The sequence below is a fragment of the Echinops telfairi genome, unplaced genomic scaffold (genome assembly GCF_000313985.2).
Source record: "Echinops telfairi isolate 266 unplaced genomic scaffold, ASM31398v2 ScPeMD7_23;HRSCAF=83, whole genome shotgun sequence".
Classification (NCBI taxonomy): Eukaryota; Metazoa; Chordata; class Mammalia; order Afrosoricida; family Tenrecidae; genus Echinops; species Echinops telfairi.
Window position 1 is genome coordinate 27,329,628 of NW_022103920.1, and position 23,217 is coordinate 27,352,844.

The following is a 23,217-nucleotide window of genomic DNA, read 5'->3' on the forward strand; positions in this document are numbered from 1 at the left end:
CCAGAAAAAGCTTCAAAGGCAGGTTGTGGGACCCAAAGCTGAAGGCAAAAGGATGGATGATTGTATAACTGACCCAATAAGAGTCCATTTAATCCCCAAGCTTTCATCAGATCCAAGTCTAGAAGATAAGAATGGAGAAATACAGAACTATAAGCCTGTTCTCAGAGTTAACCATCTTCCTCCATTGTTGAGAATTTGACCAGAATCGGGAGGAGCTGTTCTGTTTGCCAGCAGGGATCTGGAGGGAACCTGGTTCTGCCTAAATGTCTTTCCCATCCTTTTTCTGCATAAACAATGACTCTGAATTCATTATCCTCTATGGCTTCACCTAATAAAAACCTGCTTACTGAAAGGTAGTCTAGCTTCATCTTAGAATATGAAGGGGCTTCAACAAGGCCTTAAAATGTTTCTGGTATCTTTTCATTCCATTTTTTCATAGAATGTAATAATTCAATCACACTAAGATCTGTGCAATCATCATCACATCAATTTTGGAATATCTTCTTTGGAGGTGGGGCAAGAGGGAGACGATGTCAAAGAGTCCATGTAGAATGAGAATGTTTGGAAACTTATTGTGGTAGCAATTGTAAGATTTTACTTGACATGGTTAAAATATGGAATGATATGATTATGTATTAAATCTCAATAATAAGAAGAATATTTTCTTCCCTTAATCATTGTTTTTCCTCTTAATCATTGTTGTTAGCTCCTCCACAAACTTTTTGGTGCCCTAGTATTTTCCCATTTCCCTGAGTAGTATAAAAGAATTTTGTAGGTTTTATATTTATCTGCTCTACTGAAGTTGGATGTGGGGAAAAGGAGGCGTCCCAAATGATAGTTCTGATACAAAGATATCAAGCTGAATGCCTCAAAGATGGAAAGTGCTAATATAGGAGAAAAGAAAATCCACAGGACAGATAGGGGAATTGGATTGCATTCTAGTGGAAAGACAACAAACAGTATAAAAAACTCACTGCCATTGAGTCAAGTTTGACTCACAGTGACCCTGTAGGTCAGAGTAGAACTACCTCTGTGGGTTTCCAAAACTACATTTTTATGGGAGTAGAAAGCCTCATCTTTCTCCCATGGAGAGACTGGTGGTTCCATACTGCTCACCTTGTGGTTACCGGCTCAATGTGTAGCTACTGCACCAACAGGACTCCGTAATAAACAGTGGAAATTTGTAAAATATATAATGGAGAGTGAAAAGAAGAAAAATAAATAGAGAAGCAAGCAGAATGAGACAAAGCAATTCAAGTCAAAGGTGCCTTCAGGTTTAAGACTAGGTGGTGCAAGCATCAAATGAGGCCAATGTGCCTGAACTAGAGAAAAAGGGTAGTGGAAGTCAGAGAGTGAATGACAGACCAAGTTATAAAGGGCATCAATAAATGACTGTGAAAGGACATGAGGTTTTATCTCGAGTGTACTAAGAAGTCGTTGTGGCACTTTTAGCAGACGTGTGATATGATATGAGAGGATTGGCCTGGATGAGGGGTTGAGAAGAGGCAGAATTGGAGCAGAGGTTGCTTCCAGAGGTTATTAATAGAAGTGGCATTTGATGGTGATTTAGACTAGAAGAATGACAAATGGAGGGAGTAAGATGTGGTCAGAGTGTAGATAGGATTTGAAAATATAATAGATTTTATAAATGGAAAAAGTAAACATTGCACAGATTCACTGAAAGCAGGAAGTCACTAATAATATCTAGAGATTCTTCCCAGCTATATTATGCTTGGTAATGTAAAGGATTGGTGAAAGTGTGGAAGAACCTCAAACAGATGGACTGACACAATGGCTACAACAAAGGGCTGAAAGACAAGCCGTGTGAGATGGTGCAGGACTGGAGTGTTGTTTCCTTTTATTGTACACAGGCACACTATGAGTCAGAATCAACTCTACAGAATCTGACAGCAACTTCTCTCCCGTGTTGTTCTTTGCCATTGTAAAGGCAAAAGACCCTGATGCTGCCTAGTGTAACCAGCTCAGTGATGACAGTGTCGGGTACATAGCAAGAACGAAAAGTTGGGTTTTATAGCCAGAAGTGTCTCCTTCAGAGTCAGATTGTCTCAGCAGGCCAAAGGCATGGCTGGTAGAGAGGTAAGGAGGCTGGTACAGAAAGTTGCAACACACATGGGGTTGAGCATTTGCTTCTGGGCCAAAACCGTTTTGCTTCCAACAGACAACACACCCAGAGCTCTCAACTTTGTTCCAGAATGTTCTTTGTTCTCCTATTTGAACAAGCATCTGCTAACTGACAGCTTGGGAATTTGAGCATTTAATTCTCTTTCCATCCAAAAACCCACCCTTCCTGCTAGACTCGAGACTAAGCTGTTGCCAAATTAGCCAATTAGATTTTTCTGCTTTCCAAAGAGCTGCCAGCTACATTTTCACACGAAGCAGGACATTCCCCTTTACAAGCTGCACAGGAATATAATGACCGAGGGGAGAAAAGGCAGTGGGAAAGGGCAATTGTTTGGGGTAATTGAGGGTAGAGAATGGAAAACCAGGATTTAAAAACTGAATAGAATATCCCAAGAATCTAAAGCAGGCCCTGGTGCTTGCAGGTTATCTTGGAGAATGGTAAGTTCTTTACTAGAAAGCTATAGATGGATCTACTGAGCACTGCTTAAAACAATTTTTATCCCAACCATGAAATAGCCATCTGTTTCATGATAGGTAAAATAGCCTTTGTTTGCGTATTTGTAAGTTCATATTACATGTCTCTTCTTCGCTTGGACTGGCTCCAAGACATTCTACATCAGACAGACACTGGTCTCTAACTACCTCTTCAAGCTGACTTGCCCAATTTTCATGTGTTCAACTCCTCTCCTAGCTTCCTTTCTTTAGTTTTCCTTATGACTCATGGAAAGTTGGCATACACATGGCAGTAAGTTACATCACTAAGTCTCCACATGTACTGTTATTGAGTCAACTCCCACGAAAATTTATTAACAAATAGCCTCCTTGAGACAGACAGAAACATGTAAGGGCCCTTCGGACAAGTTTCATCAGCCATGTGGGCTCTAGGGTGGTATTCTTGGTCAGCCTACTAACTATAGACTCCTCTCTATGTGTCTAGGAAAACTCTCTGTAAAAGCAGATCCAATCTCCCTGTCAGTGAAAAAAAACAACGGCATGGGTGAATCAGGGTGTCTTAAATTTTAAAGCATTAAACATAGTGATATACTCAAGAGCCGTTAGATTTTTCATTTTACTATCCATTTTTTTCAGATTAGTGCAAGGGAGTTTATAGCTGTCCGTGGTTCTGAAAGAATGGTAATCTATTTAACCATGTCCCGAGCTCTCCAGTGCGGTGTGAGGGGAGGACAGCTGATCACTGGATATGCAGTGTTACCAGACAGCACTAGTCCCAAATCATGGCTCCTGCCCCCTACCATCACAAAGACAGTAGGAATGCCATTCCCTTCATGCTCAGCTTTAGTCCTCTGAGTTTCATCTGGGCCTTTATGGACAGATGTTACTCGAAGTTCACATGGGATGCCAAAATTTCCACAAGCCTCCTTGATTTTTTCCTCAGTGACCGAGATCATAGGTCGAGCCCATCAATACTACAAACCTGCACTGACTTTGTGATTTCAGAAGCAGCTCTACTCTTTCATATATATATAATTTTTTTAATCATTCTTCTCTTTCTGTAACCCACTCAAAATTTTTCTTGACCATTTTCAGCCCTTCAGGAGTTACTCTTTTGAGGTAACAATATGACTGTCTGTCCTTCTGTTGGCTTCGATCTCCGGATGGCCAGAGTCTCCATGAATCATTATCAATAACATCAGCAAGAATCATTTCTTTGGTGGTTACGTCAACACCAAATTCAATCTTCATGTCAACCAATGTACAGTTCTGTGGCAACCAAGACTTTTGATATGTGTGCAAAATGTATTATGATTTTCTAATCTCAACTATGCAAGGAACCAGATCCTTCTTTTCCATTATATCTTATAGACACCAGTTTATATTAAATTGACATCAGTAGTTGATCACCCTTGAAATTCTGGTCTTGCTTCCTGTTTAAATTTTGTCCTTTCAGATTCTGAAGTCTACTTCTTTCTGGAATATATACATTGTGTAGTTTATTTTAGTTTGCATAATTTTACTTTACATCATTCTCTTCCTATTTCTTATTTATTTATTTTACCTCCTTTGACACCAATAATGACCCCCAGTGGTCTGAGGAGCAGCTAATTGCTGCCAAATTTTGCTTTGCTGGACTTGAGATAGGGTAAACCGAAGTGGATATCATGAATCATGCCACACAGGCCATTTTTAAAATACTGGAAGTACTATGGACAGCTAAAAGGATAAAGAGGTCCCTATTGGGAGAAGTCAGGTCAGAGTACTTCTTGGAGGCAAGGATGGCAAGACTTCCATTTTACATACTTTGGGCATATTGTCAGGAGAGACCAGTCCCTGGAGAAGGAAATTTTGTTTGGTAAAGCTGAGGGATGGCAGAAAAGAGAAAGGTGCTCAATGAGATGGATTGACACAGTGTCTTCATCAATGGGCTCAGGCTTAGGAACAATTGTGAGAATGGTGCAGGACCTTGCAATGTTTAGCCCTGTTGTGTATAGAATCTCTGTGGGTCTGATCCAATCCCGTTACACCTAACAACAAGAACAACAACAACTGATGACCAATAGCTTCCTTACATTCTTTAGTGCAGCATATATTAAAAGCTACCCATGGGTCTTGGCTTTACCATTCAATGGTAAATGATTGAACTATAGATTGATCTGAGTATTTTCTTGGTTAGAAAAAATTCAGTGAAGAAAATTCTCCTGTACTTAATACGTCACTCTGTTGCTGACTGTCTTGAACTGTCCAATACAGTCTGCTTGCAAGAGAGTTATCTCAAAGAATTGTACTGGGGCCAAACATGATTGTTAAGGACAATAAACCACACCCTTTATTTCAGTGTCACATTTACAGAATGAAACACATGCACAGGCATTTTGGCACTGAAGGAGGAAATTGCTAGTTGGAAACATGGGTGGAGTGAAAAAGAACAAAGGGTTTTTTAATGGTTATGAAATGGTTTGCAAGAGGATATTTCTGTATTTGTATTTCTTTGTGCTGCAAGTATATCTATGACTATAGGAGAGCAAAGTTATAAAAACGTCTTAGTCACAAGCAAACTTATCGAGGGAAGGAGTTGGTGGACCTGGAGGAATGAGACCATAGTCTGAGAGCTTTTCAAGGAGTGTTGGCATAACCTAGTCCACAGATAATATGTTCTATGTCCTACTTTGATTGACAGCTACTGGGGTCTTAATAGCTTGGCAGCAACCATCTAAAGTGCAACAATGGGTCTTTCCTTATCCAGAGCAAAGAGTGAAGGAAAGCAGGGCCCCAAGGAAGCATCTAATCCAGAAGACTAATGGACCGTGTGACCCTGACCGCCCATAACCCTGAGGTCAGAGGAGCTACAAGGAGGCTTCAGAAATTTCATGGAAAAAAGGTTCTTGAATATTTGGAAGGTTTCTCAAAGATGGTGTTTGGTTACTACCAACCACTCTGAGAGGGATTACCAGGTTCTAGATAGAGTGAGAGAAAACTGTGGAACAAGCCTCACAAACTCAGAAGGCAGGCAGGAATAGAAGAGAAGGAGATATGGAAATATTAAACACAGGAGATGAAGTGGGAAGAGTGCTTTTGTTTTTTGAGGATTGTAATCAATATCACAAAACAAATGTGTCTGCATTGTTGGAAATGGAAAACCAGTTTGCGCAACAAACTTTCATCCGGTTAACCATTTTTAAATGTCTATGTGGCTATGAGTTTTCTATAAACACGTATGTGTCTAGATGAAGAGAAGGCTGTACTTGCAGGAAGGTTGATTCCGTTGAGTTACCGACAATCCTCACTGGGGATTGCTTGTTTCCACTGGCCGTGAGCAAGGGATCAGTATCATATATCAGATAGTAAACAAAGCAGTAAAATTTTAAACACCAAACACGCTGGCACTGTCCTTGTCACTCCTCAGAGTGCAGGAGCAAGGAAAGATGAGAATGAGTTTTCAAGAAGCACTTGGCCAAAACCTATAACATCCATTTTAAATGGCTGAAAGCCTTACCTTTGCTTTCATGAAAATGAGTGTTCCAACACCCAGGAGAAAATGTGAGAAAACGAAGCTACTATAACATATTTTAATAACAGCATAACAGTTATTACAATCAAAGGAGATTTGAAAATAGTAAATGAAGACTAAATTAACAGACGTCCTGAATTCTCCCATGTTTCTAACCCTTTCCACACTTCAATAAAGACTAGGGAAACAATCTTGTTCCACCTGACTCAGGTTGGTACTACCTTAGGACTCATCTCTGTGACTCAGCCCAAATTCATTAAGGTATTCACGAAGTGTTTCAGTCAAATAGCCCATCTTGGTTTCACCAAGGATGTTTTTATGCAATACACAAGTCCTTCTGAGCAGTATAGCAAATACTTTTTTCAATAACACAAACTGCAACTATATACATGGCCTGTACAGATGGCATGTACAGAAACCAAGTTGACATTATCTGTGGGAAGACATGATGGAGAAGCTCAATATCAGCAGCTAAAACCACACCAGGGACCGACTATAGAAAATACCACCAATGGCTCCCTTGTAAGTTGAGGTTGAAGCTGAAGACAATTAAAACCAGTCCACGAGACCCAAAATGCAACCATGTGTCTATCCCATCTGAACTTCAAGAACACATTTGATGCCCTGGACACTAATGACAGAGACCTGACGGGCTATGAGAGGACAGCAAGACCATCCTTCATGAGGAAAACAAAAGGCCATTAAAAGGAGAGGCAAGAAAGAATAGATCAAAGTAGATATCAGCAGAGACTGCAATTTTCTCTTTAGGAGCTAAGACAAATGGAAGAAATTATGAAGTAAAAGAACTAAATAGAAAATCTCAAAGAGCATCTTGAGGAGACAAATCCAAATATTATAATGAAATGTGAAAGACTCAGAGTTCACAAACCACAAAGGAAGAACCCACCCAGCATATCCCACTGAAAACAAAACCAGGGACAATGTCAAGCCTCCATCTTGAAACATTCTATGGACAACATATTGAACAAAGCCGGAATCATCAAAAGAAGATGGAGAGAAAACACAGAGTCACGGTATCAACAAGAACTAGTCCGCATTCCACCATTTTCGGAGGTAGCTTGTGAGCAAGGGCCAGTGATACTCGAGGAAGAAGTTCAAGCTGCAGTGAAAGCGTTAGCCAAAAACAAGGCTCCAGCACGTGACGGCACACCGACTGACACGTTGTCAACAAGCAGATAAAACACTGACAGCACGTACTTGTCTGTGCCCAGGAATCTGAACGACAGCTTCTTGGCCAACTGACTTGAAAGAGATCCATATCTGTACCCATTCCAAAGAAAGGTGACCCAACAGAAGGCCCAAATTATAGAACAATATCAATGATAGCACATGTAAGTAAAATTTTGCTGAAGATCATCCAATGGTTGGAGTAGTGCATCGATAGGGAGCTGCCAGAGGTTCAGGCTGGATTCAGAAGAGGATGTGGAACAAGAGATATCATTGCTGATGTTAAGTGGATGTTGGCTTAAATCAGAGAATATCCCCTCGCCCACAATAAATGCAGGTGTCGCCACCAAAAAATAAATCAGAGAATATAAGAATGAGGTTTACTTTTTTATCATTGACTATGCCAAGGCTTTCTACTGTGTGAATGATAACAAACTATGTATAATCATGGTCTTAAGAAGAATGGGAATTCCAGAACACTTCGTTGTGCTCATGTAGAACTTGCACATGGATCAAAAGGCAGTTGTATAAACATAGCAGGAATATTGCATGGTGTAAATTCACAAAAGGTGTCAGTTGTATCCTCTCCCCATACATATTCCATCTGTATGCTGAGCAAATAATAAGAGAAGCTGGATTATATGATGAAGAATGTAGCATCAGGATTGGAGAAAGGTTAGTTAACAACCGATGATATGCAGATGGCACAACCTTGCTTAGCGTGAGGAGGACTTGAAGCACTTGCTAATGAAGATCAAGGAGTGCAGCTTTCACTATAGATTAAAACTCAAAGTAAAAAAGACCGAAATCCTCATAACTGGACCAATAGGTGATATCATGATAGATGGGAAAACGGCTGACTTTGTCACAGATTTTATTTTGCTTGGATCCACAATCCATGACTCTGGTATCAGTAATCTAGAGATCAAAAGGCGAGTTGCATTGGGTACATCTGCTGCACAAGACCTCTTTAGAGTATTGAAAAGCAAGGAAGTTACTTTAAGGATAAGCAAATGTGGTGAAGAAAGCTGATGGTGCCTGATTATCAAAAGATATAGCATCTGGGGTCTTAAAGGCTTGAAGTTAAACAAGCAGCCACCTACCAGAGAAACAACAAGCCCACATGGAAGAAGCACACCAGCCTTTGTGATCATGAGGTGGTGACAGAATCAGGTAACAGGCACCAGAAGACCCAAAACAAACAAACAAAAAAAAACCATATTCTTGAGAATGAGGGGGGAGGGTGGAGCAGAGACCCAAAACCCATCTTTAGAAAATAGGACATCCGCTTACAGAAGGGTCATAAGAAAGGGATGAATCAACCATGCACAGTATGGCACCAGTGAAACACACAATATTCCTCTGGTTCTTTGAGGCTTCCACACCCCCAACTATCATGACCTCAGTCCTGCCTTTCACTGCAGGCTAGACCACAGCATGTGCACTGGTATAGAAAAGAGCTTGAGACAAACAGAACCCAGGTCAGATAAACACCTCAGGAACAGAACTGGAGTAGCAGTACCAGGAGGGTAGGGAGAAGGTGGAGGGAGGAGCAGAGGAAGGGGAAACAGATCATAATAATCCATCCATAATACCACCACCCTACAGGGAGATGAACAACAGAAACGTGGGTGAAGGGAAGCAGCAGTTGGTGTAAGACATGGAAACAATAATAATTTATAAGTTATCAAGGCTCACAAGGGTGGGAGGGGGGAGGGGGAAAAGAGGAGCTGATACCAAGGGCTCAAATAGAAAGTAAATGTTTAGAAAATGATGATGGAAACATATGTACAAATATGCTTGAAACAATTGAATGTTGTAAGATCCCACAATAAAATGATTTTTTTAATGGACTAAGGTATGCTTGCCCCAAGCCATGGTAGTTTAAATTGCCTCATATACTTGTGAAAATTGGAGATTGAATAAGGAAGACTGAAGAAAAATTAATGCATTTGAATTGTAGTGCTGGAGAATTGGAAGTAACATGGATTGACAAAAGAACAAGTAAATGTGTCTTGGAAGAAGTATGGCCAGAGTGCTCCTTAGAGGAAAGGAGGGTGGGACTTCGTTTTACATACTTTGGACATGATGTCGAGAGAGACCAGTTCCTGGAAAAGGACATCCATCGTGTCTGGTAAAGTGGAGGGGCAGCAAACCTGAGAGGAAGGCCCTCGACAAGGTGGATTGACTGCAACAGTGGGCTCACACCTAGACACAATTACGAGGCTGGCACAGGATCAGGCAGTGTGTGGTTCTGTTGTCCAGAGCGTCGCTGTGACTCAGATCCAACGCACTGGCACCTAGCAACAACAACAGAGTTGGGCCACCAACAGGTACAAAGTTGATCCTAGGGTTGAAGCCCATTGGGTTCCTACAGTGATGAGTTTGCATAACGAAAACAGCACTCAATATTTTTCTATTCCAAGAAGTTGTGTTAGAACTTAATTTCTAAGCACCCCATTTGCAGAAGGCTATGGATGACAGTATATGCCCCCAAGCCCCCTGTGGATTAAACCTCCATTGATCAGAGATGTGAATAACCTTGCCCTTTAGCAGAGGGTAATAGAAAGTGTACTCTTTCTAAAGATGACCACTGTCCAGCCAGCCCTGAGAAGAGAAGTTTCACTGAGGGACTTGTCAGGGTGGGTTCTTGATGAAGCTCACTGTAGTGGGGGTCACATAGTCATGAGTCATGCCCTGAATGCCTTGGTCAGAAGGTCCTGGACCAATCTTGATAATTCTTCTTTCCAAATAATGTACACGTCCCAATCATGATCCCGTTCTCTCTTCGGTGGTTTCACCTGTTGCAGTAATGTATTGATCTGCCATCAGCCATAAATTTATGACAGTTTTCCTTTGTGTTCATGCCTTATTTAAGTAACTGTGTGACTGTAAATATCCGGACATCATTATGACTTTGTGCTGGTACATTCTCTCATCTAGATGATGTGTCTTTGTCTTGGCTTTGTCCTGTTTAAAACTTAAGAAATTTTAAATTATTAAATTTAACAATAATTTAAATTATATTTGATATTTGGCATCTATTTTGTACCCCCCAAACATCACCACAGTAGTTTTTGAGTAGGAAAAATATTCTTCTAAATCATATCTCCTACAAATTGTTCTGTGGAAAAGATGCATACCATTTAACTTAAACATGCACGATTGGTGCTTTTATGACATACTACGACCACTAATTTTTCAGAATCAGTGAAACTCTACACAGTCAAACCTTCACTGAGACTTTTATATAAACTATTCATGCCCTTCTTTTCACCCATGTCAGAGAGATTTTTCACATGTTTTTAATCAAATATATCCTGTAAGTGTGAGCTCCTCGGTTGAGAAACTGACAATGTCAGAACAATGATCAAAAGACATTCCTAAAATAATTGTTCATATGTGAGTGGAATAAAAGGAGAAACACTTGGATTTTTCCAATCTTTGTATTATATTCCCCTTACACTTATCAACTTGTACGGAATGTTTCTATGGCCACAATCTAGGGTGAATCTGAGTCAGCATGCTCTCCCAGTTATTTGCTTGTTTGCTTTCAGATTGATCCTCCAACTTCCAGCTCAGCTCGGTCCTATGTTGTGAAGTGCTAATAGAACCATTCACTGTGGAGTCAGTCCTGACTCATGATGACTCCATGCGTGTCAACATGGAACTGTGCTTCACAAGGTTTTTGATGGCTGGCTTTTCAGAGGTAGGTCACCAGCCTTTCGGAAGTTTCTCTAGGTTGTCTGAAACCACCAACCTTCTGATTAGCCACCTAAGCTTTAAGCATTTAACTGCTGGGGACTCTGCAGGGGGCTGGCTTTCTGTTAGGTTCAGCGAATGGGAAGGATAAGTGAAAGATTGGCAGGCAAGTGGAAAGGAGAAGCCAGCTTTTCCCTCTTTTTGGTTTTGGAAAGTATGTTCAGCCACCCTTGCATCGCGTCCTCCAAACTCTTGTTTGGGGGTTGTTCCCTTCCAGGTCCCATCTTTGCAAGGGCAGCCTAGGTTCTGAGTTCTGAAAAAAAAAAACCCAACACCACTCTACCCCCCCTCCCCAACCTTTCTTCCTTTCATCCCTCTAGTTATACCGGTGGTAGAATCTTCCATTTGCCCTATCTCTTCATTGCCTGCCCAGCCATGTTCCTTTTCAGCCCTTCCACCATTTTAAAATCAGTGCCCCAGATGAAATTTCTTTTTTGTATTACATATTCCTAACACGCAAATCAATTAAAATGAGAATAGATCTTTTTTCCTCTGGGCATGCGCTATGACAGTACATGTAGAAGCTGTCAGTTCGTTTCTATGGCGAGCCCAAACCCGCAGCATCTGGCACTGATTACCTTGAAGTTTATATGTGAACTTTTGCCCACAAAGAGGACATTGTTTGCAAAAGTGTTAGCATATGCAGTAATTTTTGTGAATGCTCTCATAAACTGAAGCCATTCTCTGGTTATTCTGGAAATCAGAGAGAGAGCGAGAGAGCGAACAACCTACTTGCTGACTTTACTGTTGAGGGTCATAAAATTAATAAAGCGGTTCTTTAACTTTGCGTCAGCATCACTTAGGAACATTAAGAAAATATCAATGTGCAGAAAAATTAAAATGAGAATCGGGGGGACCCCGATATCAATATTTTTTAAGCTTTTAGGTGATTCCCAGGTGTACCCAGAGTAAGTACAATGCCAATGTTCTGCTGTTTTCCCACTAACCAATCGCTGCTGATTGTAAATACGTCCATGTTAACCTGATTCAGGTGGCTGCTTCCCTTCTCTTCTGCTTGTCAGCATCCGCACTGGGAAGGGTTCTGAGACTAGGAGACAATGCAACCCCTCCCCCCACAGTGTGTGTAAGTGCAACTCGAGTTGTGGGCAGCGGTGTGGCTGTTGAGTGCCATCCAGTCAGTGTCCGTGCATAGTGACGGTATAACCCACAGAAGAAAACTCCGCCCAGTCCTGGGCTGGCCTCAAAACTTACACTTGAGCCCACCTTTGTAGTCACTGTGTAAATCCATCTCATTACAAATCTTCCTCTTTTTTCTGTCCCTGCACTTTACCAAGCTTGATGTCTATTTCCAGGGATTGGTCTCTCCTAATGACAAATCTAAAGTAGTTAGATAAAGTCTCACCAACCTCCCTTCCTAGTAGCATTCAGGCTGTAGTTTTGCAAGACAGACTTGTTTGTTCTTCTTGTAGTCCACAGTATTTTCAATATCCTTTGCCAACACCATAACTTCAACCTATCAATTCTTCTTCAGCTTCCTTATTCAATGTCTGACTTTCACACGCATCTGATGCAATTAAAAATACAGTGGCGTGGGTCAGGTGCATCTTAGCCTCAAAGTAACTTCCTGGCTTGTCAACACTTTAAAGTGGTCTTGTGCAGTAGACTTACCTAATGCAGTGTCATTTGGATTTCTTGAGTGCTGCTCCCATGAGCATCAATTGTGGATCCAAGCAAGATGAAATCCTTGACAACGTCAATCCTGGATAGAGTAGGAAAAAAATGTGGCGAACTCGAAATCATAAAAATGGCCAGATGTCCTGGTCAAATGGAGACTAGGGGACCCTTGAGACTCTGGGCCTTCATCACCTTTCATACTCAAGTCTTCAGTCACTTTTGTTCAATTCATCAAATATGTTCTTGAGATGTTCTCTAAATCCATGTGGGATATCCTCATGGTCGTATATTGGTTCTCACAGGCATGTTCTAACTTTTTTGTTTAAACCTGAACTTGCGAATGAGAAAGTGGTCTGTTCCACATTCAGCATCTGGTCTTGATTTGGCTGATGATATTGAGTTTCTCCATCATCTCTTCCTATAGATGTAGGCACTTTGATTCCTATGTGTACCATCTGGCTAAGCCTATCTGAATCGTAACTGGATATGTTGTTTAAAAAATGTAGTATTTACAATGAAGAAATCGTTGGTTTTACAAAATTCTGCTGTGCAATCTACTGCTTTGTTTCTATCACGGTGGCCATATTTTCTAATGATTATTTCTTTGTTTTGTTTCACGTTTTCACATTCCTGTTGTCAATAATTATCAATGCATCTTGATTGCATGTTTGATCAGTTTCAGATTTTTGAAATTGGCAACATCCTTCAATTTCTTCATCACTAGCTTTCGTGGTTGGTGCATAATTTTGAATAATAGTTGCATTAACTGGATATCCTTGTAAGCAAATAGATGTTAAACAGGTTATGATTGTAGCTGTGATGAATACCATCCTCAATCTACTGCCCTCAGTTCTTAGACCTGCCAGCAATGGTCTGATTATCTGGAAATCAGCAAAGCAAACCTACTGCCATCAAGCCAATTCTGACTCCTAGGGAGTCTACAGGGTTTCCAGGGCTTTCGGTGTTTGTGGGAGAAGAGACCTAGGAGTCAACCAGAGCCCTCCTTTTTCTTACCTTTACCACACGGTTTTGAACTAGTTTATTCCGGTTGGAAATCCCTGCCAATAATTTCCTACTCCAAATATACAGAAGCAGAATCTATGTTCTCACAAGGTCCCTAAGTGTTTCTTAATAAATCCCTGTTAAAATGTAGATTCTATTTCTGTATGTAGAGGGTGGAAATGCACAGTCGCAGAAGAGGGTAGAACCAGAATGAACTGGTTTGAAGCCCTGCTTTATCCTCATCACCACACAAGCAATCAACCAACAAGTTCTGTTGACCCTGCTTGCAAAATAATCCTAAATCTCATTGGATCATTTCTGTCTCTACTCTCATTAATGTGGTCAAGGACGATGGTTCTTAGACTCCCCTGGAAAGCGTTAATCCTCAATTAAAATAGAATCCCTGGAGGTAAAATCATGCTCTTTATTCACATGGGAAGCAGGAAGAAAGATCCCTAGATCTAAAAGTTTCTGTTTGGGGATTTAGCAAATATTTCCTGAAGACCTTGTTTCTTCAAAGTACCCCAGTGCTAGAATCGGGATGGGAAAGATAAGTATGGATGGTGCTGTTCTTAAAGATTTGCTACTACCTAGGAAGCTTTGATTCACAATGGTTAAGAAGTTGGCTGCTAACTGAAAAGTCGGAAGAACAGACCCACCAGCTGTTCCACAGGTGAGGAAGACCTGTCTGGCCATACCTATAACAGCCTAGAAAGCCTTGTCCTATGAGGTCACGATGCGTCAGAATGAGCTCCAAGGCACTCAACAACCAAACCTGAACAAAACCAAACTCACTGCCCTCGAGTTGATTCCAACTCATAGTGACCCTATGGGACACAATAGAATTGTCCCCATGGGTTTCTGAGACTGTAACTGTTTATGGGAGTAGAAAGCCAGTCTTTACCCTGAGGAGCAGCTGGTGGATTTGAACTACTGTCCTTGTGGTTAGCATAACCCACTATGCCACCAGGGCTCAAAGGAACTCAGTAAGAGTAAGGAAGAAGGCCGTAGACCCTAGCCTGAGTATAATGAAAGTCAGAGAAGCATTAATTTCAAACTCAGTCTAGTATATTTCAGATTGGATAACTAGGCCAATAGTTTGGGTGAAGACATTTTAATCTCATTCCAGCAATGTGGCACATGGAATTTTCCCCAGGGGTAAACCAGCAGACTGGAGAGAGAAGCTCCTTTTAATAAATAGATAATGTCTGCTTCCTCCTGGATTAACAGAGCACTTTCAGCATATCTCTGTTTTCATTTACCACATTTTAAAATATTTGTTTACATGACCTTAAGAGCATCTGTTTTTCTTATCTACAAAGTGAAAGCACTGAGTTCTAATTTTGTTTTCATTTCACTTCTATGTTCCCATGAATTTTAATAGTGGAACCAATTGAACTGGATCCAAAGAGTCCCCAAAGAAGTCGTTCTCTTAATAGGAAAATAACAAAATCATTGACTATTCCATGAAGAGGGAAGCTCAGAATCATTCAGCAGCTTACAGATGAGTCTGTTAGGCCTGGAAGGAGCATAGAAAATTAATCAGATCATAAATTAATCAGATCATGCAACTGGTTTACTGACAGAGCCAGGGCCACAACACAAGCTGATCTTTGAGTTCTTGTCTCAGTGCACTTTTAAATAAGTTCTCGCTCACACTCTCTCTCTCTCTCTCTCTCTCTCTTTCTCTCTCTCCCCCCATGGAAAAGGGGTATATACACACCCCTTGGCTGGCTACTAAACCTGGCTAAGAAATACAGAAGATAATCCACACATCTGAAAAAGAGAAACTTTATTCACAGAGAAATGAACTGTCCCCAACTGTACAACCACTATGGAGGATGGGGTGGCGATTCCTTAACCGTATGCAAATACAAATACCTTATGATTCTGCAATCTCTCTACTTGGTATATACCCTAAAGAGATAAAGAACAGAACACAATACAAAGGGACACATGCACATCCATGTTCATTGCAGCAATTTCTGTAATAGCAAAAGGATAGAAACAGTCAAGAAGTCCGTCTGTAGAAGAATGGATGAACAAACCACAATGCAAACACACAATGGAGGATTACGCACCCCTTTAAGAAAAGGACAAGTCTCTTGAGTATCTCCTGACATGGACAACATTGGAGGACATTATGCTCAGCCAAGTCAGTCAGTTGCAAAGATAAATATGTGATGTTATCATTATTATAAAAGAAGAACTAAAAATCATTTTCACACCAAAGGAACGGACTCTGAAGACTTTGATGATGCGGGCAGGGCCGGGGGGAGAGGGAGAGAAGGCAGATGGAGGTAAAGAGGGAGGGTGGATGTGAAAAGAAAAGAAGGAAAAAGAACCACATCCACAGGGGGTTAATACTGTCACCATTTTGATGAGACGGGCTGTGTAACTACAGAGAGTATTTTTTCCTTTGTATGCATTATACTCCATAAATAATGGGAGAAATATTCAATATGAATCTTTTTTAAAAAGAAGGAAGGGTCACAGCCTTAAAACCCCTCCAGGGGCCTCACCCGTCAGACCTAAACACTAGTCTCCGTGGTGACAAGGGGAGGAAATGTAAAACTGAAACGGACTTAAATGTTGTGACACAGAAGCTCGTTTCAAACAACAGCAAAAATTTTTTAGAAAGAAATGAATCGTCTCTCTATGAGGCATTTGCATGAAAGATCTTACAACTTGATGTTGCTCTTGTCATGCAGGTAACACACGAGTGCTTTGGGCTTGATGTTGTATAATGTTATTAGGAAATACTGGGAGCTGTGGTCTGCCAAAAGGGTATGTTCTTTGTAAAGTTGCTTGCAGAATTTTCCATCTGGTACTGTAGCCTTAAGATTGACAGATTTATTCAATTTTTTAGGAGAAGCCAGAAACATGGATTTTGTGGGAATCTCTCCATTTTTAAGTACTTCTCAAAAAATGTTTAAAGTCACTGTATGTGCTGATCAAAGCACGTTGGTAGGTTGAAGCTAGCCTTTGGAAGTCAGTCATTGTCTGACTTCCTATCCACACAATAATAAATGTACTCACAGTAATGTTCAAATGAATCAATATATCTCACTTGGTGATATATCTTACCAACTACCCAGGGCTCTCACCACTGAAGTGACCCCACTTTGGTCACCATATATTTGGACAACTCAGGTGGATTTTTGTAAATTAAATTTGCTGAAATACATGGGCCATTCTAAAAATAAGTTTCCCTGCAGCTGCTATAAGAAGGGTTGACACAGTGGCTACAACAATGGGCTTATACATGACCGTGATTTTGAGGAGGGTGTAGGGCCCGGTAGCGTTTTGTTCTGTTCTGCATAGGGTCCCATGAGTTAACACTGACTCAGTGACACTGAACAGCAGAAGCGTCTGTTGCTACATTTGCGTCACATCTGGTTGTCCTGTTTTTGTTATTTTTTTAACTCTGAGAAGAGTCTGAGTACATCCTAGCTAAACATATAATCCTATCGAAGGTTACTTAAAAATCTGAGGAACCACATTTCCATGCGAATGGCACAGTGACTGCAAATGACACAATGCATGTGACATGAGCCAGACCAGTAGACCACAGCTTCTGGCTCTGGAATCTTGTGTCTTCTCTTCTTTTCACCCTACACCCCACACTCTACCCCAAAACGTGTGGCTGGAGGTTCCCACCACCATCCTCATCTCTTGAAACAATCCAGATTTTTTTTTTTTTTTTTTGGCTTCTGTAGGAAAGAACTACATTTTGAAGAACAAGAAGACAGGGTAAAAAATTTTAAAAAGATGATGCCCTTTAACGTTTAAGATCTAGGTGTTTAAAATTATATTTGAGCACTGGTTATTTGGCTATATATTCTCTGATATCGTTCCTGTTTCTAGTTTACTTACCTCCTTCCCTATCTTGTTTCCAATTTATCCCTACTTCAAAAGAACTGTGTAAACTTGCAGGCATTCTCAAACTACGGCCCGCGGGCCTCATGCGACTCGCTGAGGACATTTATCCAGGCCTGTGCAGTGTGCATAGGAATTTGTTCATCGATTTTTTTAAAAACTGTAGTCCGGCCCTCCAATGGGTCTGAAGGACAGTGAACTGGCCCCCTGTTTAAAAAGTTTGAGGACCCCCAAGAATGAAAGGTCCCTATGAAAGAATCTTTCCTCAAATGCAATTTGGATAGCCTTGCGCAAATGTGTCTGGCAGAAAATGGGGGTACATAGTCACAGCAGGAGTGAAGACATTCCCCAAATTGAGTCGTCTGCCAATTCAATCCCCAACACTGGTGGCGACCTGCAAGGAAATGATGGCTCTCCTGGCCTTTAGCCCCTGACTCCGTGAGGAGTAACAAGGCAGGGAATCAAGACATGGACAGGCTTCCCTCTCTGCCCTAGCAACTAGAACCCCTCGGGCTGGGCCTGGTTTCACTGTGCACTGTGGTTGCTTTAAGAATACTCACAACAGCAAGACGCAGGCACCAATTCAGGGAACTGGAGCCAGGCAGGCAGGCTAATGAACACGTTTCAATGTGGCACCCGGCCATGGTTCCCGCAGGCTCGGGCAGAAGATGAAAGGAAAAGCCCAGCCAGATCAGATCCTGTTGGTTTTCTGGCATGTGGTGGGAGTAATCTGACACCAAAGACTGACACCCATTTTCTTGTAATGAGTATGGGTGGAGTCATTTGCTTGTGGGCCCAACTAATATTCATGAACGTAAATAGGTTTGGAAATTATTTGCACAGATAGGATATGGCCTGGTTTGTCAAATTTACCCTGTAGAGGTTCACACAGACACAGTGTGGTCACTGACAATATTATTTGAGGATGATTTAGTCCGTGCTGTGCCAAGATTTTGTGTAGAAAGGGCAAGAAGATGCTGGTTTCCACAGATCAGTTGGCCAAGATGGCACGTGTACAGGGAAATATCACTCAAACCTCTAAATTGGTAAAAGGACACCTGGACAGAAGTACTAAAAAGTTTATTTTTCTTCCTCTCGTTTAAATGGATGCAGTAATGCTAATCAGGAAATTTTGATCAGCTTATGATCATATTATCAAATAGCATATAATGAACATGTTAATTTCATGATAGTAAATTCTAGTCATACCCTGAAAAACCATATTTTCCCTTTCTGGCTTAATGATTCTCCCTATTATGTTTCCCCTATTGATTTATTTTTTGTTTCTTTTATAATACAAAAGAAAACTGACATCTGATACTCAATTTTTATCAAATTTTATTTTTTGTCCTCTTTTAAATCTCCTACATTAATAGTGCCTTTTTTTTCTCTCTGCTTCCACTTTTTTGTAAACAGTTTTATTGGCATATTGTTCACATACCATACAATTCAATAATTCAATCACATTAAGAAGAGTTGTACAGTCACCACCACAGTCAGTTTAAGAACAGTTTCTTCCTTCTGTACTCATCATTATTAGCTCCCTATTCCCCAACAATCTCTCCTGCCAGACCCCAAGGAACTATTAATCCAGTTACTGTCTCTATGGATTTAATATACGGGAAAGCATTTTTTTTAAAAAAGCTAATAAATAAGAAAGTCAAACAGATAAAACCCTCTATTGAAAAGAAAGCACAAATTATTAAAAAACTAGAACAATTTTCAATGGATCATAAGGGAGATCAGATCATAGGGTGTTAAATGTTAATCTCACGGCATCGGCACCAATCCACTTTCCAATGGACTCTGCAAGATACCTGCTCCCCCCTTTATCCCTGGTACCCTTCTGTATTTCCTTCCCCAACTGAACACAGCCTGTCGTGTGCTGGGCTAAATGGCACTGTGAGTTAAGTGTTGGGCTGTTAACCACAAGGTCAGATGTTTGAACCCACCAGCCATGCAGGAGGAAGGGGAAACTCTCTTCTCCCTTAAAGATATAGTCTGAGAAACCCCACACAGGGTTGCTAAGGGTTAGGATTGGCTCCATAGCAGTAGATTAATCGTCAAATATTCCAGGAGGTGATAGTATCCTTATCCTCATTTACTGGATCAGGAACCCCAGTTACCCCCAATATCAAAACTAGTTAGAAGTGAAACCCAGGGTCCCTGGTCTTAGCCAGTCACATCACCTTTGACTGTGCTCCATCTTCCTAAGGCACCACCCTGGGAAACCTTTCCCCAGTGACTTTCCTCCCCATGGCATCGCTAAGGACTACACACAATCAATGGATAATTGTGCAAAGTGCTATTTGAAGGGCCAGAGAAAATAAAAAGAGCAAGTGTCCAGAGCTTAAGTCATTTATTATGACTGACTCCCTACAGATAAATTTAAGCAGAAATTAAAACAACATGAACTATAGGAGTCATTTGGTGTACACGTGCAAATCCTATTTTCTTTTCACCCAGTTTTTAACAAGGTGGCATTCTGGTTTCCTCTTACAGGCAGAAACTACTTGGGAGAGAAAACCACTTCCAAAGAGCATTTCTCCTTGGCTCACAGCCCTCTTCGTTCTTACTCTCTTCTCTCAGTGAGCAGTTCTGGAAAGAAAGCCTATTGCTCCCACTCCCCGCCCCCCAGCCAGCTGCCTGTTTTCCTTGATTTCTCATCCAATTCTAATCCCAAGGTTGTCATCTTACAATTTACCATAAAAGAACTTATATGCATGTTTAACTTCTTGCACAATTCAATTTCAATTAAATTAACTTAACCAGCAGGTATAACCCTTACACTTGGCAAGGCTCTTTTCCACATGCATTATCTCATTGAACTGTCACAAACTTAATTAGGAATAGAAAATTGACAGAAGAGGATTGAACCTTCGTTTAAAGCACAGATGCCCTTGATAAATCAGTAAACAGAAACTAGTTCAAAAGAAAAATCAGAATATTCCTGTGAGCCAGAAACAGACTGTGGGTGTTGGTTGTTGATGGTCTCTATCATGTCAAAGTTTCTATTTGATTTTTCATCAGTATGTAAGCAGGACAGCTGACTTCAACTCACTCCTCCCCTACAAGAAAAACACTTCATTTATTGCAGTTGCAGAAATAATTGGCCATCTGTTCATTTTCCTCATTATGCCATGATAAATAATAATGGATCCCAGAATAAGTTTGCCTTTTGTTTCTCATATCAGGTGAGTAGGACAGATTGACAGCACTGTTCTAACAGTCATGCCAGAGTACTGGTTTCAGAAAATATGGAAGAGCATTTTCAATGTATTCTTCTCACACCAAGGTATTTTTCATTGTTTATGCATATTAATTATGTTTGATGTGAGAACAGTAATTGTTTTGTATTAGTTGAGCCTCCTAATGTGATTCATGTGAGAGAAAGAAGGGGCTTTCTACTCCCGGAAAGAGTTAGTGTTGGAAGCTCATGGGGCTAGTTCTACCCTAGTACTATAAAAGAGTTATGAGTCAGAATCCACTCGATGGCAGTGAGCTCTGGATTTTTGGGGATGTGAATCATACATCAAATACTCAAACCCCACCCGACGCACTGGGTTGGTCCTATGTTGAATCAAGGTCTAACTGAATAAAAACAACAATTGTGCTCATTGTGTACCAGAATCTGCTGATGACTTTAAATAAGTATACCATCTCATTCAATCCCACAGTAATCTCCTGACCTAGGATACCTTATCACCATGTAATGGGGGAAGACATTTAGGTTAAGAGATAAAGTGGATTGGTACCTCAATGCTGGGATTCCAAATTAGGTTCATTTGAATCCAAAACTTGAACTCAGAATCATTGTACTCTTCATATTTCATGAAGGAGGTCAGTGTTCATTATTACTTAACTACTTGTAAGGATGGCAGAGCTAAGAAATAAAGGGATATATCAGTCAGGTTTTATAACAATAATGCTGCATAAGAAAACACTAGCTTAAACCTAATTCCTCTTTACACATCTGTGTTGTTGTTTTTGTTGCTGTCATCCAAATTTCTTCGCATAGATCAGTGAACACTTCCAGTGCTCCATCGGCTTGTTGAAACATTTCCATTGGTATTCTGTCAATTACTGGAAGCCTTGTTATTTACTGATGCCTTCAGTGTAGCTCAGACTTCTTCCTTCAGTACCTTTGATTTTTGATCAATTCTTTTTTACAGTGACTATGTATTTTTCCATTTTCCTTTGATGCTTCCTATATTGTTCAGTATTTTGCCCATTGAATCCTTCACTATTGCAACTCAAGGCTTGAAAGTTTTCTCTAAGTCCTTTAACTTGATATATGCTGAGCTTGTTCTTCCTTTTTGATTTTCTAACTCCAGGTCTTTTCCCAGCACACTATAATGTCTTGTCACATCGCTCTTCAAAACTTTCTGTTCAGCTGTTTTGCATAATCATTCTTCCATTATTTATTTATTTTAGCTACTCTGTGTTCAAGAGTAAGTTTCAGAATCTCTTCCGATAACTACTTTGGTCTTTTCTTTCTTTCCTCTGCTTTTAATTACCTTGTACTTTTTTCATTATGTCCTTGATGTCATCCCACAGAACATCACTAATGACAGAAGTGTTCAATGTGCCAAATCTATTCTTGAGATGTCCTTGAAATTCAGATGGGATATATACTCCGGCTTGTATTTGGCTCTCATGGATTTGTTTTCATTTTCTTTAGCTTCAGCTAGGAATTGCTGAAGCATTTGGTGGTCTGCTCCACAATCAGCTCCTGGCCTTGTTTTGACTGAGAATCTCACAGATACAGTCACTTTGATCCTTATGAGCTCCTTCTGTCAAAGTCCACATATAAAATTTCAGTACGTGTTGTTTAAAAAAAGATGTTTCTTATAAAGAAGTTGATTTTGCAAAATTCTATGTTGATCTACTTTTTCATTTCTATCACCAAGGCAATGTTTTCCAAATACTGTTCCTTTCTGTTTGTTTCCAACTTATACTTTCCAACTGGCAATAATTATCATGTCCATTTTGACTGCATGTTTGATTAAATCTGGACTGAAGAAATTGGTAAAATTCTTCAGTTTCTTCATCACTAACTTTAGTGTTGGGTATGTAAAATTGAATAATGTTTTATGAACTGGATTTGGTTGTACAGTATGTGTATAGATAGTATCTTATGCGTTGTATTTCAAGACAGATCTCAAACGTTCTTTTTATGAGTTTAGCTTATGACTTGACAGTATCTCATTCTATTGTGTGTAGGATGGCTAAGAGTTGAAACTAATTGGACGGCACCCACAGCATAACAGCAATACTCAGTCATTTGATGAGAGTTACACAGACATGGCTAGATTAGCCATAGCAAGTAATTCACTGCACCACACATCTCACGTTTTTATTTTGCACTGGATCCTGCAAATTGTTCCTCAATCATCTCTCTCTTATTTATCCCTCCCCACTTGCTGACGTAGTACTTGATTATGGCTGTTCAACTATGGAAGCACTACTCTCATTATCTTACCAGATTTGGTTCCTGCTTGATTGTATTTCTTGATCCTTTTTATTTTACTGTTACCAAGTTTTACTAGAATAGTTCTATCTGTCCTTGAAGGTATCTAGGCTCGAACGATATCTCACCTCTTTCACTAGGGGCAGAAGACTTTGATCGTGTGGTAGTTACA

The 23,217-nt window shown here is 40.4% G+C and overlaps 1 long non-coding RNA gene across 1 annotated transcript in view; it reads left to right on the forward strand.

Annotated features, from left to right (window-relative positions):
• Positions 1–23,217, forward strand: part of LOC123521558 — a 134,537-nt gene that overhangs the window by 97,980 nt on the left and 13,340 nt on the right. The window contains exon 2 of the long non-coding RNA XR_006679981.1: positions 10,855–11,006. This is a non-coding gene — a long non-coding RNA (uncharacterized LOC123521558). The remainder of the gene's footprint in view (positions 1–10,854; positions 11,007–23,217) is intronic.